At 42.0% G+C, this 17,815-nt stretch overlaps 1 protein-coding gene across 1 annotated transcript in view; it reads left to right on the plus strand.

The window, feature by feature from the left end:
* Positions 1–17,815, plus strand: part of RYR2 (ryanodine receptor 2 (cardiac)) — an 826,801-nt gene that overhangs the window by 79,128 nt on the left and 729,858 nt on the right. The window lies entirely within an intron of this gene.

Raw genomic sequence — 17,815 nt, forward strand, 5'->3', positions numbered from 1 at the left:
AAGTTGCTCAGTCGTGTCCGACTCTTCTCGACCCCATGGACTGCAGCCTACCAGGCTCCTCCGCCCATGGGATTTTCCAGGCAAGAGTACTGGAGTGGGGTGCCATTGCCTTCTCCAGTTGACTCATTGGTAAAAGGTAAACAGTGGCAGAACTTACCCCCTGAGCTTTGCTATGAAGCTCTGTGTGCTTTATACAGATTTGTATTATTCCTGTTGTTGCCATTGTTGTTGTTTTCCATGATTGGTTTTCTGAAATATATAATGGCTGATGAGGGACGAGGCTTTCCAGAATGGAGTTCTGAGTGGCTGTGAGAACGGTCTGTGTGGTGCATCTGTGAGCCCACTGATTGCCAGGTGACCTGGCTCTGTGTGCTGCTCTCTCTGCCCTCGTGCCAGGCACACCCCTCCTGATGCTGTGGGCTGCAGCCAAGCCAGTGACCTTCCTAGACAGAAGGGCAAAGAAAAAGGAGGCGCCTCCTTCTCCTGTTGGAACCCACACTACAGACTTAAACTGCTCTGTTTGTGTGTGTGTATGCATAGTTAGTAAGAAGACTGTAACGCCTACAGGTGCTGTGAAGAAAGCATGGTACTGTTGCAATGTAGCAACAGAAAGAATGAATAACTCAGAGAGGTGAGGCTGCTGAAGTTTGCAAAATGCAGACAAAGCCACAAGAACCATCTTTTGGGGTTTGTATTTAGGTCAAGGAGAAAAATGAAGAGCAATTATTCAGCTCCTGGTGAAACAGGAAGAAAGTAAATGTTCTTGAGTATTAGCTTAGAGCCAAGTACTATGGCTGGCGTTTTACAGAAATTCCCTCATTCAGAAATAATGCCATTTGCAATAACATGGGTGGACCTGGAGATGACCACACTAAGTGAAGTAAGTCAGAGAAAGACAAATACTGTATATTGCATACATGTGGACTCAAAAATAATGATACAGTTGAACTTATCTACAGAAGAGAAACAGACTCACAGACATGGAGAACAGGCTTATGGTTACAGGGGGGAAATTGGGATTGACATGTACACACTGCTATGTGTAGAATAAATAGCCAACCAGGACCTGTTGTGTAGCACACAGGGAAGTCTGCTCAATATTCTGTAATAACCTAAATGGGAAAATAATTTGAAAAAGAACAGATAAATGTATAACTAAATTACTTTGCTGCACACCTGAAACTAATACAACATTGTAAATCAACTGTCAGTTCAATTCAGTCTCTCAGTCGTGTCCGACTTTTTGCCTGTGAACCCCAGCACGCCAGGCCTTCCTGTCTATCACCAACTCCCAGAGTTTACTCAAACTCATGTCCATTGAGTCAGTGATGCCATCCAACCATCTCATCCTCTGTCGTCCCCTTCTTCTCCTGCCTTCAATCTTTCCCAGCATCCGGGTCTTTTCAAATGAGTCAACTCTTCACATCAGGTGGCCAAAGTATTGGAGTTTCAGCTTCAACATCAGTCCTTCCAGTGAACACCCAGGACTGATCTCCTTTAGGATGGTCTGATTGGATCTCCTTGCAGTCCAAGGGACTCTCAAGAGTCTTCTCCAACACCACAGTTCAAAAGCATCAATTCTTTGGCACTCAGCTTTCTTTATAGTCCAACTCTCACATCCGTACATGACTACTGGAAAAACCATAGCCTTTACTAGATGGACCTTTGTTGACAAAGTACTGTCTCTGCTTTTCAACTTGCTGTCTAGGTTGGTCATAACTTTCCTTCCAAGGTGTAAGTGTCTTTTAATTTCATGGCTGCAGTCACCATCTGTAGTGATTTTGGAACCCGAAAAATAAAGTCGGCCACTGTTTCCACTGTTTCCCCATCTATTTGCCATGAAGTGATGGGACCAAATGCCATGCTCTTCGTTTTCTGAATGTTGAGCTTTAAGCCAACTTTTTCACTCTCCTCTTTCACTTTCATCAAGAGGCTTTTTAGTTCCTCTTTACTTTCTGCCATAAGGGTGATTGGTGTCATCTGCATATCTGAGGTTATTGATATTTCTCCCAGCAATCTTGATTCCAGCTTGTGCTTCCTCCAGCCCAGCGTGTTTCATAATGTACTCTGCTTATAAGGTAAATCAACTATACCCCAATATGAAGTAAAAATTAAAAAAATTATCTCATTTAGTTTGAGTCCCTGAAGGTAGAGAAAACATGTAACTCCTCTGCTGCCTTTGTTTTCTTGGTCAAAGAGAAGGCTGGAAAAGCTTACTTATAAGAGATTTGAAGCCCAGGACAAACAAGGTGAAAGTGAACTCCAAATGAGTTGGTTTCCTGACCTGAACAAATGAATTCCTAGAATTTTTTCAGTCTGTGTTGTGATTGTTGAATCACTGTCCTTAGTCATTGAGGAGCTATAGAAAGAGGTGGCAGAGGACAGAGAACAGTCCCACAAGCTTTAGATTTTAAACTTTAGTTTTAGTCTCAGATGAATTCTGGACTGTTAATCAGTGTTAACATAAATGTATGTTCTATGAGAAGGGGAAGCATCAGTCACCAAAAGCCCATCGTGGGTTCACTCCAACAAGCATGGTGGGTGAGCTTGTTGGGTTTGTAAGTAGCATGATTACCTTGGGAAACATTTGCTGAATGCTGTAGCAATGGGATGTATGGATTTGGACATGTTATACTTGATAAGGCCTTTTGGTACCCTTTTCGAAAAAAGGAGTGAGGTGTTGGAGAAAGGATGGGCTTCCAGGTGGCTCAGGGGTAAAGAATCCACCTGCCAAGATGCAGATGACCTGGGTTTGATCCCTGGTTGGGGAAGATCCCCTGAAGAAGGAAATGGCAACTCACTCCAGTATTCTTGTGTGGGAAATCCCATGGATAGAGGAGCCTGGTGGGCTACAGCACATAGGCTCACAAAGAGTTGGACAAGACTGAGTGACTAAACAATGACAACCACAGAAAGTATGCTGGATGGTGGCTCGTTAATGTGGAGACAAAAGAAGTTTGTCATTGGCTGTTCCCTGAAAGCAGTAGTTGGCGGGTTGGTGACCCTCCAGGAGGAAGCCTGCCTTAGTCCCTTTGGGGGTCAACATTCTCATCAGTGCCTTGAATGAGTTATTGATAAGCTGATCATTTTAATGAAAAATTTAGGATTCATTCATGCTGCTGCTGCTGCTAAGGTGCCTCAGTCGTGTCTGACTCTGTGCGACCCCATAGACGGCAGCCCACCAGGCCCTGCTGTCCCTGGGATTCTCCAGGCAAGAACGCTGGAGTGGGTTGCCATTTCCTCCTCCAATGCGTGAAAGTGAAAAGTGAAGGTGAAGTCACTCAGTTGTGTCTGACTGTTAGCGACCCCGTGGACTGCAGCCTACCAGGCTCCTCCGTCCATGGGATTTTCCAGGCAAGAGTATTGGAGTGGGTTGCCATGGCCTTCTCTGTCATTCATGTTAGCTGCCAGAAAAATGGGGTTGCAGTTGAAGGTCAGGGATGTTGATGTTGATGGTGATGATCCCAGTCAGGAGGGAAGAAATTGAGAGAAGAGAGTCATTTTAGCAGTGAAGTCCTTTCACATCAACTTTCTGCTGATTTGCAACGATTGTTGAGTTTCTAAATAAGGAAGGACTTAACAGGATTATGACCTTTCCTTTTCAAAAGATGGACTAAAAGGGAACAAGCACAAAAATGATGGCATATGTAGGGTGAGCAAAGGCTTATTCAGCAAATTCTATGATCCTCATTAAATGATAGGAGGAGCAGTTAGCTAACTTTTAGGCCTGCTGCCTGATACTTGATAGGGATTGCAGAAGTAGCCATTTTTGTAATTGCAGCCAAGTTTGAGCTATTTGTGAATGTGCCATCACTTTATCAAATAGTTTCTATTGAAAGTTAACAGGTTTTCTCTTTAAATGTTTTTTAAAGTGAAAAGCTTATGTATGTAAAGGCTAAACTAAGTTTTCTAGAGAGTCTGCAATGAAAAGACTTTTGTATCTTCTGGAAGTTACTTAATGAACAAGTGTCAGTGTTGTAACAGTGGTATATAATAGTGTAATTTGTGTGTGTGTATGGACACGACTGAGCGACTGAACTGAACTGAATTTTTTTTTTTACTAAACCGTGTCTTTGATCCACTCTAGTACAGTACTTTCAAACTTTTGGGGCTGTGACCCAAAGTGAGAGCAACATTTTTCATGGTGATTCAGTGCACAAACACACACGCACACACACGCTTTACAGAGAACTGACACAAACCCTTGTGAAAAACTTTTCATTTTTTTTTCTGTATTTGATTCTATTGTTGTTATTTATAAATACTGATGAAGACCCTCTCTATTGATTTTTATCACTGTTTTTAAAGCCCTGGCCTACCAGAGCTGCAAACCATATTTTAATGCTATAATCATTCTTCCAAGGAGGAACTTTTATATAATCATCTCATATTGTGTCATTATAATGATGTCAAGTGAAATACTTCTAGTGAGCAAGGATTCTACAGATGGAGAGCAGTTACAGTGAGTGTTGACTCATAGATGGTCACTGGTTTATGGCCATTTGTAATGAGTTGCCCTAAAACTCTCAGCCACCTTATGTCTGGAAATTCATAGGATATATTTACTTACAGAGTCTTAGGGTTGGAAGGAGTTGTAGAGGTCACCTGTTATAACTTCTCTCCCAGTTTAGGGCCCAATTCTGTGGTATGTTCACAGTAGCCCAGTCAACTTCTGCTTGATTACCTTCTGAGATGGGGAGTTCATGCCCTTAGGTTTCTGTTGTAGCTGTAAGGAATGACCGCAGATTGAGTGACTTAAAACAAATTTGTTATCTTACAGGTTTGTAATTCCATAGTTTGAAATGGGTCTCACTGAAATCAAGGCGTTGGCAGGACTGCATGCCTGAATGCTATAGGAGAGAATCTGACTGAATGAATTTTAAGATCCCTTCTGGAAGTTGTTGCATTTTTCCCTTGTGCTATGGTTGACCAGCTCCTCCAGGTCTGCCTGAGACCGTCCAGGTTTCATTTATTTATTTATTTATGGCTGTACCACGTGGCATGCAGGGTCTTATTTCTCTGACCAGGGATCAAACCCATGCCCCCTGCATTGGAAGTGCAGAGTCTGAGAAGTCCGCATAGACTGTCCACATTTTAGCACTGAATGTCTCATGTCTAACATACCCAGTCCTGGACAAACCAGGACAGTTATTCACCCTAGTTGTGGTATGTCTTGTGTATCTAATAATTGACGTTTCTAATATTTCTCCCAAAGAATTTGGAGTAGCTGTCAGTCAGAGACTTGCGTAAGTTAACATTAATAAAATTTAAATAATGAATCACAATCAAGCAAAGGAAGCAAATATCTAACCATAAGCACAGATCTATTTTAGAGACACTTTGTTTTTCTTGGCGTTAAATTCTTAGAGGAATTTCTCATGGGACTTCATATAAGGACAGTGAGTAATGTAAACAATGTCCTTGGCAGTAATTCTTCAGTAAGTGCAAAGTTTTTTTCATGTGGCCCTTAAAAACCAAAAATAGGATATTTAGGTGTGCTGTAGCAGTGTTGGCTTTTTGAGGTTCTTAGCTAATGAAATACAAGGAATAGTGTTGTCCTTATCAAGAGTTACCCAGGGAATAAGCTTTGAGCACCAGAAGGAGTGGCTGTCTTGTCTGTTAGAAAAGTAGATCTCAGAGAACAAGAAATAGGCTCAAAGTTATGACAGACTATTAAAGATAGGCCCTCCTATTAAAGATAATTGGTTAATGCCCTCAAAATGTTCTTTAAATGACAGATGTAATAGCAGAATGGTGAAAAACAGACAAGTGCCTGTTTTAAGTATGAATTTTTTTTGTTTGTTTGTATCAGTGCATGCAAGGGGCTGTAATCATTTGAAGGACTGGTTGGCACTGGAGGATCTACTTCTAAGTTGACTCACTCACACAGGACTAGTTGTTGAACTAGTGTGTTGAACTCACACAGAACTAGTTGTTCTAGTGGAACTAGAAGACTATAATTCCTCTTTACATGGGCCCCTGTATAGATTGCTTGAATAGGTTTTCATCACGAGGTGGGATGGCTTCCCCTAGAACATGGAACCAATCAGAGAGCAAGGCAGAAGCCACAATATGGTTTCATGACATTGATAGCAACCTCATGAGAGATCTTGAGCCAGAACCACCAGCTATGGTTTTTTAAGATTCCTGATCCACAGAGACTGTGCATTAAGTCATTTAGTTTTGGGTTGATTTAATACACATCAATAGATAACTAATGCAGATGGGCATATCAGTAGACTGGACACTTGAGAGGAATCAAGAGGATCAGTAAACTTGAAGATAGATCTGATGAAAGTCAAACCAGAGCACAAAGAATGAAAAGTATGGAAAAAGAAAAGAGAACAGCATATCTGAGATAGGTAAGACACATATTAAACACATACAGGTGAACTCAGAGGGGGAAGAGAGATGCAGATGAAAAAAAAAAAAAAAAAAGCTTAAAAATAATGGGTAAGACCTTTCCAAAGTTGATGAAAGACAACAAACCACAAATCCAAGGAGTTTAGAGAGCCTCAAGCAAAGTAAGTATGTAGGAAAAGACACCTAGGCATGTAGTAGTCACACTGTTCAGAACCAAAGGTAAAGAGAAAGACTTGCGAGTGAACAGAAAAAATAGGACTATTGCAACACAGGAATCAAGGTAATAACAACATCTGCCTTCTCATAAACTATCCAGGCCAGAAGACAGCGGAATCATAACTTTAAAGTATTGAAAGAAGAAAAAAAACACACAAAAAACCCTGCCAACCCAGATGCTTTACCTAGATGAGATGTCTTTCAGAAATGAAGATAAAATTAAGACATTTTCAGACAAAAGCTGATAAAACTCATGACCAGCAGACAATGAGTGTAAGTTTAAACAAAGCTCATCAGGCAGATAGAAAATAATAACAGATGGGCATTTCGATTTACACACAAATAAAGAGTGCTGGAAATAGTAACAACGTGGGTAAATAAAAACAGACATTTCCCTCTAATTTTTGCTCTTCTTGATCAGTAATTGGTTGTCTGAAGAAAAACAACAACAGTGTATTGTGGGGTTTGTAGCATATATAGAAGTAAAATTCGTGACACCAATAGCACAGACAGGAGGTTGCAAAGAGACGTGTGCTGCACCTTCTGTGAAGTGGAATGATTATAAGCATTCTCCATTTTTAATCCATAATATGTTTCATTCATTTTGCTTACTGTGTCCTTCATTTATCCAATAGCCCCATGAAGCAGGATCCTTTTTTTTTTTGTTTTATTTTCTCCTGTTTATTTCTTTATTAACAAGGCTTTAATGCCTTGTTGTTCATTTGCTCAGTTGTGTCCAACTCTTTGTGACCCCATGGACTGCAGCACTCCAGACTTCCCTGTCTTTCACTATCTCCCTGAGTTTGCTCAGACTCATATCCATTGAGTCAGTGATGCCACCCAGCTATCTCATCCTCTGTTGCCCCCTTCTCCTCCCGCCCTCAATCTTTCCCAGCATCAGGGTATTTTCCAATGAGTTGGTTCTTTGCGTCAGGTGGCCGAAGTATTGCAGCTTCAGCATCAGTCCTTCCAGCAAATATTCAGGGTTGATTTCCTTTAGGATTGACTGGTTTGATCTCATTGCGGTCCAAGGGACTCACAAGAATCTTCTCTAGCACCATAGTTCTGTGACTAGCCTGGCCTAAAATAACATGCTTAAAAATATGACTGAATGAAAACATGTGCATGCACGTGTACTCAGTTGCTCAGTCATATCTGACGCTTTGTGACCCCATGGACTGTAGCTCATCTGGCTCCTCTGTCCATGAGATTATCCCAGCAAGAATACTGGGGTGGGTTGTCATTTCCTCCTCCAGGGGATCTTCCTTTCCCAGGGATAAAGGCTGCATCTCTTGTGTCTCCTGCATTGGCAGTCGGATTCTTTATCACTAGTACCACCTGGAAAGCCAGAATGAAAACATAGATGATATTAATGAATCTGGAGGTTAGAGGAGCAGCCTGGGCTGAAGATGTGCATTAGGGCGTTAGGCTTGTTGGAGAGCACTGAGGAAAGAAATGAGAGGATGAACGGTGGAATCCTGGAGATGAAGAGGACCCAACAGACAGCTGGAGGAAAAGCAAGAGATAGTGGTGTGCTGAAAACCTACTGAAGAAAATCCTGCAAAGAAGATGTCGCTGATGTTAGTCACATAGTTTGAGCCAGTTTTCCTATACTCTTTACATGCAATAGCTAATTTCATCCTAACAACAATTTCTGTGAGATATTATTATCACCTTCATTTTAAGGGGGGCTTCCCTGGTGGCTCAATCAATAAAGAATCCACCTGCAATGCAGGAGACTGCCTGCAATGCAGGAGAGCCGGGTTCAATCCCTGATCAGGGAAGTTCCCCTGGAGAAGGAAATGGCAACCCACTCCAGTATTCTTGCCAGGGAATCCCATGGATGGAGGAGCCTGGCAGACCAGACTACAGTCCACAGGGTCACAAAGAGTTGCACTCGAGCAACTAAACCACCACCACCACAATGGGAATCATTTTAAGGATGAGAGATCAACTGATTTACCCAGAATCACCCACGATGTAAGTGGAGGAGCCAAGATTTGAACTCAGGTGGGCTGGCTCCAGAGTCTAGACTCCTGACCACTTTGCCATGCTGTGAAGTAAAAGATGGTGATTGAGAATTGGATTTATCACTGTGGAGCTTCTTCATGATCTTGACGTGGGGTCACTTTTTGAACTATTTACATTGGTACAAGAGCAGTGGAATGAGTAGTGAGTGTGGACAATTCTTATAAAATTTGTCTCTAAAGGAAAGGAGAAGAATGGGATGGTAACTGGATTGGGAAGCAGGATCAAGAGAATTTTAAGACAGAAGGAATCAAAGCGCATACATATGCTAATGTGAAGGGTCTAGTCGATAGGGAACACTTGATGCAGGAGATAGAGGAGTAATGTCATTGAATAGGACAAAGGAGGGGACAGGGCTGTGTGTTTCTAGCTGAGGGTTGATTTGCCGTAGCCAGGAGTGAGTACAAGTCATTTATATAAACTGGGGAGAAGGCAAGGGAGTAGGGACACAGATACGGCTAGGTGAGTGAGTGTGTTGGGAGCTTGTGTGGTGTTTCCTATTGCTTCTGTTTTCTTAATGAAATAGATGGCCTGGTCTTCCATTGAGAGTAAGATCTGGGAAGATGCTGGAGGTATAAAGAGAGAGGAAAAGTGAAATAGCTTAGGATGGTGTGAGATTAAACAGGGACAAGTTCAGTGATTCCGTCTGGTCCCACTCGGTGTTCCAGGTAGATCTGGGCTGTTCCCAGGGATGATCTTGTCAGGCAGGGAGAGGGAAGGTAGAAAGAACAGGGAAGTGAGGGTATATACCAGGGAGGAGTGTGATCGTGGCTTATAGGCTGAAGCTGGGTGATGAGCAGAGAGAGGATTTCAGAGGAGTGGGGATGGGCTTGAGAGACAGTGGGATGGAGGCAGGATCAGGGATTGTAGATGTCAAGGGTCACACAAGTCACAGAGTCCTAGCAGGGCTGTAAGTGGGATGCTAGAAAGTGAGGTTCTGGAGGAGTTATACTTAGTAAGGCCTAGGGGTGACCCTAGGTATGGAGCATGGAATCTAATGGAGAACAAGATCATTAGAAGGGAAGCAATGAAAAGTTTTAGAAATCAAAAGTTTTCTCAGACATTATTCTGTGTGATTTAGACCACTGGTTTAGGATGTGTTTCCCAGGTTACTTCTTTTACTTGTAATCTGACGTGCTGTGCTGTGCTTAGGTGCTCAGTCGTGTCCAACTCTTTGTGACCCCATGGACTGTAGCGTACCAGGCTCCTCTGTCCCTGGGGATCCTCCAGGAATGAAGAATACTGAAGTGGGTTGCCATATCCTTTTCCAGGGCATCTTCCCAACCCAAGAATTGAACTGGGATCTCCTGCATTGCAATAACAATGCATGGACGCGACTGAGCGACTTCACTTTCACTTTTCACTTTCATGCATTGGAGGAAATGGCAACCCACTCCAGTGTTCTTGCCTGGAGAGTCCCAAGAACGAGGGAGCCTGATGGGCTGCCATCTGTGGCGTCGCACAGAGTCGGACATGACTGAAGCGACTTAGCAGCAGCAGCAGCAGCAACCACGCCCCTCCTTCACCTTTCCTAGAAAAGGGCTTTTGCCGAGAACTTTCTGGGAGTTTGGATATTTTAAGGTTGAGCTGCCCGTCTCCCTTGCAAGGGCCTGCAGTAAACCTTTCTTTGCTCCGAACTCTGAGGTTTTGGTATCACTTGGCTTCACTGTGTGTTGGACACTTGGAGTTGAATATCGGTGACAGTATGCTAGTGAACAGTTGTAAAAAGTGCTGGGGATTGTTCTATGTACTGCACACTCGTAAACTTCTTCAGTCCTCAGGACATTCTGTGATAGTTTTGTCATCATCCCTCTTTCACAGATGGGGAAACTGAGTTATAGAGCTGAAAAAAGGCCAGGTCTGGGGCTCAAACCCAGGTAGTTTGGCTCTGAACACTTTGCTCTCCACTGTATTTCATCACGGAATGAAACATAGAAATAATGAAGTAGAACTTGAAAAGTGGAGGCAGAGTTTGGAAAACAGAAAAGTTAGATCACTTTTCCTTCCCAAGTAAGCTGTTTGCAACATATTTAGTATGCAGACTCTCCCTGGTAGATGACTCATGCTTTCAGTGCCTTATGTAAGGTTACTCAGTTACATTCAGTTTATTTCAGGTATCTCCAAGAAATCTTAGCAACAGCAGCCAAGGATGATGTAGCATCACTTCTCAGTTGTCTTTGTGGTATAATACCACAGAGGAAAGTAAAAAAAAACGACAACAGTTCCTTTAATAGAACTTCATGGGGAACCGAGGTTTCTCATTGCTCTCTGGCTGACCAATTCCAAAGGCACTGTCTCAGCCAGGTTCATTCTGCTGCTTGTATTTTACATTGAGTTTGGATTGATGGCATATGGAGGATCCTCAGTTTTGATGGGTTTGTCTTTGGTACAGCTTTTGCTTTCAAAGCCTTCACCTGTATGGATACCTCTGGAGGATCTTTCCAAAACTGAATACAGTCTTTTTCCAAAACTTTTTCACTTTTTTCCAAAACTGAATACAGACAGCTTGAGGCAGAGAGCTAGCAGAGCCTCTGTCCTGGAGGTGGGACCTGCAGGTGAACTAGCTTTAATGGCTTCTCCGTTTGGTCATTGGGTTCTGGTGGTGCTGGGGAAGCTTCCCCGGCAGAGGGTGGGCAACAGGAGCCCCACTCAGTTTGTGCTGCGTGCTCCTCTTGGTTCTTGGGAAGGAGGGTTGCAAACAAATAACTTACGTAACTTGAACGTCCATGACAAACTACCCTTCTACCCTGACCCAAACCACCAGCTTTGCCAAGTGAATTTAATTAATGCTGTTTGGTGCAGTGAAGTAGAAGCAATGCTCTGCGATGTGTCTAGAATGCAGTTGCCATGTAAAAAGTGATGTGGAGGGACTTCTCTGATGTTCTGGTGTGATGACTCTGCGCTTCCAATGCAGAGGGCATGGGTTCCATCCCCAGTCAGGGAACTAAGACCCCACATGTCACCTGGTAGGGCCAAAAAAAGAAAGTGATGTGGCCTGTGATATGCTGTAACGCAGAGGTTCTTGAAACAATATCTGGTGCAGGGCAGAGTTATATAAAGCGCTCAATAACCTTGAATTATTCCTGTTGTCATCTGTTTCCTGCCATCACCTGGGCTGTGTAACAAGGTCCATGCTGATCAGGAGGGCCTCGGTGAGCTCCAGGGCTAGATCCAACCTTTCCCTCTTTCTCTCTCCCTTGCTTTTCCCTACCATATGGGTTGTCAGACTCCCAAGAAGTTTGTAACGAACTCACTCTGCTTCCTCTGGCAGGTCCTGGGCAGGCCTGGCATCTTGCAGAGTGATAGTTATTTAGGATGTGTGCTCTACGCATTGGATCTTTCTAGAGCAGGCTGTGTGTGGGAGGGAGAAATCCTGAGGGGAGGCAGAGGGTTTGCCTGTTCAAATATACTGCAGTGTGAAAGCCAAGTTACGGCTCTCACTGCATCAGAGGTATAGATTGGTGGCTAAAAAGGATGCTGAGTAGAATATTCTAGACCTCTCTAGAATATTTTAGATCCTGCTGCTGCTAAGTTGCTTCAGTCGTGTCTGACTCTGTGCGACCCCATAGATGGCAGCCCACCAGGCTCCTCTGTCCCTGGGATTCTCCAGGCAAGAACACTGCAGTGGGTTGCCATTTCCTCTTCCAATGCATGCACGCATGCTAAGTTGCTTCAGATGGGTCCGACTCTGTGTGATCCCATAGACGGCAGCCCACCAGGCTCCTCTGTCCTCAGGATTCTCCAGGAAAGAATACTGGAGTGGGTTGCCATTTCTTTCTCCATTAGATCCTGCCAGCCAGTGGTTTTAACCTAATGCTAACAGTCTGTACTAGGGATCTTGCAAATTTTTACTTTGCTTCGTGAATGACCAAGTAACAAAATTTTGTGTGTACATCCGGAGGGGCAGGGGTCTTCATTATAACCTCTAATTTCATTTCCCCTAAAGAGCAATTCTTTGCCGGTAGTAGGCTCTGCCTGGGGAGCATAGCATCACTTCTGCCTGCCATTATTTTTAGTACCTTGTAGCCTGTGTTTGTTTTGCTGGACTGACCTCTAGTTAGTTCTCAGCTCTGAAATAATTGACTAGAGAGCAGGCTCTGGGCTGCTAAGCAGTGTAAATAGTAAGGCTTTTAGTGGCTAGTGTGAGATGTCCTTTCTGCTGGTAATGATTTCTCAATGAAGAGAGGGAACAGGTGTGATTCCTGGGGTCGTGCTCAGTTTAGAGTTGACAGATATCAAGGAGTTTATGATCTTGCAGTTCACATAGTTTTCAGTAAAATGGCAACAAATGATATTTACCAAAGGGGAGTTTATTTAGAAAAATGGATTATTGTTTTAAAGCAATCTCTTTATAGAATAAGATGTATATGTGGTCTCCAAATAAGGCTGAAGGATCAAAGGAAGATAATTTTCTCTTTTTAATTGTCAACTTTGAGTGGATTTTAAGGATTTTAAGCAGTTTCTTTTCTAAAGTAAAATCTCTAAATTACTAGGAAGTTTGCATGAGCAAAACTTTCTGTTTAAGTTTTTATTGTGATGTATAAAGTCTTTTAGCAATTAAATAAGTAGTGAACACTTGTTTAATCAATGCCTGATATAGGACATTGTTGGGGCACTACAGAAACCCCTAAGTGTGCTATACCCTTCCTGGATATTCACCCTCCTGACTTTGGTGGTGGTGGTTTAGTGGCTAAGCCACGTCTGACTGTTTGCAACCCCATAGACTGTGTCTCACCAGGCTCTTCTGTTCATGGGATTCCCAGGCAAGAATACTGGATTGGGTTGCCGTTTCCTTCTCCACTGGACTTTAGTGATAATCGTTTCTTGCTTAACTTCCTAGTTTTACCACTTTTGTGTTGGGGTATGGTACGATGTATCCCTAAGGTGTTTTTATTTATTTTGTTGTTCTTATTCATCTAATTCTGATAGAAAGAGTAGGTAGTCTCAGAGATAAGACATTATTATTATTATTATTATTGTTATTTCTCCATCCCAATCTAGTTTTGCCATTTAGATATTTGTATGGAGAAATAAACATATGAGCTTTGATTAGATTAGTGGGCCCAGGTGGTGCAGTTGGTAAAGAATCCGCCTGCTCAATGCAGGAGATGCAAGAGGCGCAGGTTTGATCCCTGGGTCAGGAAGATCACCTGTTGGAGGAAATAGCAACCCACTCCACTCCCCTTCCTGGGAAATCCTGTGGACAGAGCAGCCAACGGACACAGTCCTTGGTGTCACAAAGAGTCAGACATGACTGAGCATGTACTCATGAGTGGTTTCATAGTCCTTTTTAAAGATAAAGTTGTTTATGAACCACCTATGAAACTAGTATTATTTTGTAAGTTCATATTTATAAAATATACTCATTATGAAATCAGTAAATGAGAACACATCAGCACATTGGCAATATTGGTGTGTTAAAATTTGTAATTTTGTATACCTATGGCTGATTCATGTTGAAGTTTGACAGAAAACAACAAAATTCTTTAAAGCAATTATCCTTCAATAAAAAATAAATTTAAAAAATGTAATTAGGAGACCCCCTTTTTGGATGTAATCTTATTTTGAAGGTGTATAAAAATTGAATATGCAGTAGCCAATAAGCACATGAAAAGATACTCAACATCCTTAATTATTAAGGAAATGCACATGAAAACCACAATGAGATCCTACTTCACACTCACTAGGTTAATCCTACTAAAAAAGACAAATGTGTGTTGGTGAGGACAGAAAGAAATCAAAACCCGTACACACGCTGGTGACAATGTAAAGTTATGAAGCTGTTGGAAACAGCTCTACAGTTCCTTAGAAGTTTAAACATAAACTTAACATACAACTCAGCTGTTACACTCCCAGCTATATACACAAGAGAAATGAGAACATATATCTACACACAAACTTATACACAAATGTTCAGAGCAGCATTATTCATAATAGCCAAAACATAGGAGCAGCCCAAGTATCCATGAGTTAATGGATGAACAAAATGTGGCATATCCACATAGTGGAGTGTTATTTCATTGTGAAACAGAATGAAGTACTGATGTATACTACAATGTGGCTGAAGCTTGAAAATACAGTGCTGAGTAAAAGAAGCTAGACACGCAAGACCCTGTGTTGTATGATTTTACATATATGACATGCCTACAGTAAGCACACCTATAGAGATAGAAAGTAGATTAGTGGCTGCCAGGGCCAGAGGGTGATGGGAAGTTTGAGTGGCAGCTAAGGGGTACAGTATTCATTTTGGGGGGTGGTGATGGTTGCCCAACTGTGAATATACTTAAAGCCAGTCAGTTGTACACTTATATTAAATATGAATCACATATGCCTAACACTAAATGACCTTCTGTCTCACTTATCACTAGCAATTGTGTTTTCAAAATATTTCTGTTTATATTCCTTTTTTATAAATAAGAGCAAAAAGCACTAACATTTTCTAATAATTTCAACTACTCTGGTACTTCTTTGTAAGTATGGCAGCCTTGACAAGTGGAACTTGCTGGCTGGCAGGCATGGCTTGGTGATGTTATAGCTCGAAACATGTGTACAGAGATGCTCCCAAGTTCAGACTTCGGGAGGAAAAAGCTGTGTGTGTGTTTGAGTTAGATTAGTTCAAAAGCTAGAGATAAGAAAAATTACAGTATACATTTGCTTGATTACAATATACATTTGGACGTGTATTTTTTTTTAATAAGAATTTTGATACATTTGAAATTTACTAGGAGAAATTAGAACCAAATGTTCATAGAAGCCTGAAGCACTTTTGTAGAATGTAATTTATGAATCACTAGATTAGATTATATTTCATAACTTCCATACTTTATTATTTTAGTTTAAAGCTGCACATGAGTATTTATTTACTTTGATCCAAAAAAATTTGATGGATTGATATGTGCCAGCTAAGTAGAATAAAAAGTTGTGCTTGACTATTTGGATGATTATGCAATGGAAGTGAGAAACAGATTTCAGGGACTAGATCTGATAGAGTGTCTGATAAACTATGGACAGAGGTTCCTGACGTTGTACAGGAGACAGGGATCAAGACCATCCCCAAGAAAAAGAAATGCAAAAAAGCAAAATGGTGGTCTGAGGAGGCCTTACAAATAGCTGTAAAAAGAAGAGAAAAGCAAAGAGAAAAGGAAACTTTGCAGAATTGCAAAGACTAGCAAGGAGAGATAAGAAAGCCTTCCTCAGTGATCAATGCAAAGAAATAGAGGACAACAATAGAATAGGGAAGACTAGAGATCTCTTCAAGAAAATTAGAGATACCAAGGGAAATATGGGCTCAGTAAAGGACAGAAATGGTATGGACCTAACAGAAGCAGAAGATATTAAGAGGTGGCAAGAATGCATAGAAAAACTGTACAAAAAAGATCTTCATGACCCAGTTAATCATGATGGTGTGATCACTCACCTAGAGCCAGACATCCTGGAATGTGAAGTTAAATGGGCCTTAGAAAGCATCACTACGAACAAAGCTAGTGGAGGTGATGGAATTCCAGTTGAACTGTTTCAAATCCTGAAAGATGATGCTGTGAAAGTGCTGCACTCAATATGCCAGCAAATTTTGAAAACTCAGCAGTGGCTGCAGGACTGGAAAAGGTCAGTTTTCTTTCCGATCCCAAAGAAAGGCAATGCCAAAGAATGCTCAAACTACCGCACAATTGCACTCATCTCACACTCTAGTAAAGTAATGCTCAAAATTCTCCAAGCCAGGCTTCAGCAATATGTGAACCATGAACTTCCAGATGTTCAAGCTGGTTTTAGAAAAGGCAGAGGAACTAGAGATCAAATTGCCAACATCTGCTGGATCATGGAAAAAGCAAGAGAGTTCCAGAAAAACATCTATTTCTGCTTTATTGACTATGCCAAAGCCTTTGACTGCGTGGATCACAATAAACTGTGGGAAATTCTGAAAGAGATGGGAATACCAGACCACCTGACCTGCCTCTTGAGAAACCTATATGCAGGTCAGGGAGCAACAGTTAGAATCAGACATGGAACAACAGACTGGTTCCAAATTGGGAAAGGAGTACGTCAAGTCTGTATATTATCACCCTGCTTATTTAACTTATATGCAGAGAGTACATCATGAGAAATGCTGGGCTGGAGGAAGCACAAGCTGGAATCAAAATTTCTGGGAGAAATATTAATAACCTCAGGCATGTAGATGACATCACCCTTATGGCAGAAAGTGAACTAAAGAGCCTCTTGATGAACGTGAAAGAGGAGAGTGAAAAAGTTGGCTTAAAGCTCAACATTCAGAAAACTAAGATCATGGCATCTGGTCCCATCAGTTCATGGGAAATAGATGGGGAAACAGTGGAAACAGTGTCAGACTTTATTTTTTGGGGCTCCAAAATCACTGCAGATGGTGACTGCTGCCATGAAATTAAAAGACTCTTACTCCCTGGAAGGAAAGTTATGACCAGCCTAGACAGCATATTAAAAAGCCAAGACATTACTTGCCAACAAAAGTCCGTCTAGTCAAGGCTGTGGATTTTCCAGTAGTCATGTATGGATGTGAGTGTTGGACTATAAAGAAAAGTGAGCGCTGAAGAATTGATGCTTTTGAACTGTGGTGTTGGAGAAGACTTGAGAGTCCCTTAACTGCAAGGAGATCCAACCAGTCCATCCTAAAGGAGATCAGTCCCGAGTGTTCGTTGAAAGGACTGATGTTGAAGCCGAAACTCCAGTACTTTGGCCACCTGATGCGAAGAGCTGATTCATTTGAAAAGTCCCTGATGCTGGGAAAGATTGAGGGTGGTAGGAGAAGGGCACAACAGAGGATGAGATGGTTGGATGGCATCACCAACTTTATCAGTGGACATGGGTTTGAGTGAACTCCGGGAGTTAGTGATGGACAGGGAGGCCTGGCGTGCTGCGGTTCGTGGGGTTGCAAAGAGTCGGACACGACTGAGCAACTGAACTGAACTGATATGCAAACTTTTAAAATAAGCACATGCAGATTTATTATTAAGTCAGTTATCACAGATGAGGTTGTGGTTTTTTTTCCCACTGTGCTCTGTGAACCTGAATACTCTCTCAGAAAGCATACAACGCTGATGTTGCATCTGAGGGTGTCTGACACACCCCAGCACAAAATCCCATCACCCACAGGACCATTTATAATCTTCTTATAGAGGAGCAGGCAGAGGAGGCTGTTAGAGATGGTCTTGTTCAGATTTTTTTTCCAAATAAATAG

This window comes from Bison bison, unplaced genomic scaffold, assembly GCF_000754665.1.
Source record: "Bison bison bison isolate TAMUID 2011002044 unplaced genomic scaffold, Bison_UMD1.0 scf7180017864462, whole genome shotgun sequence".
Lineage (NCBI taxonomy): Eukaryota > Metazoa > Chordata > Mammalia > Artiodactyla > Bovidae > Bison > Bison bison.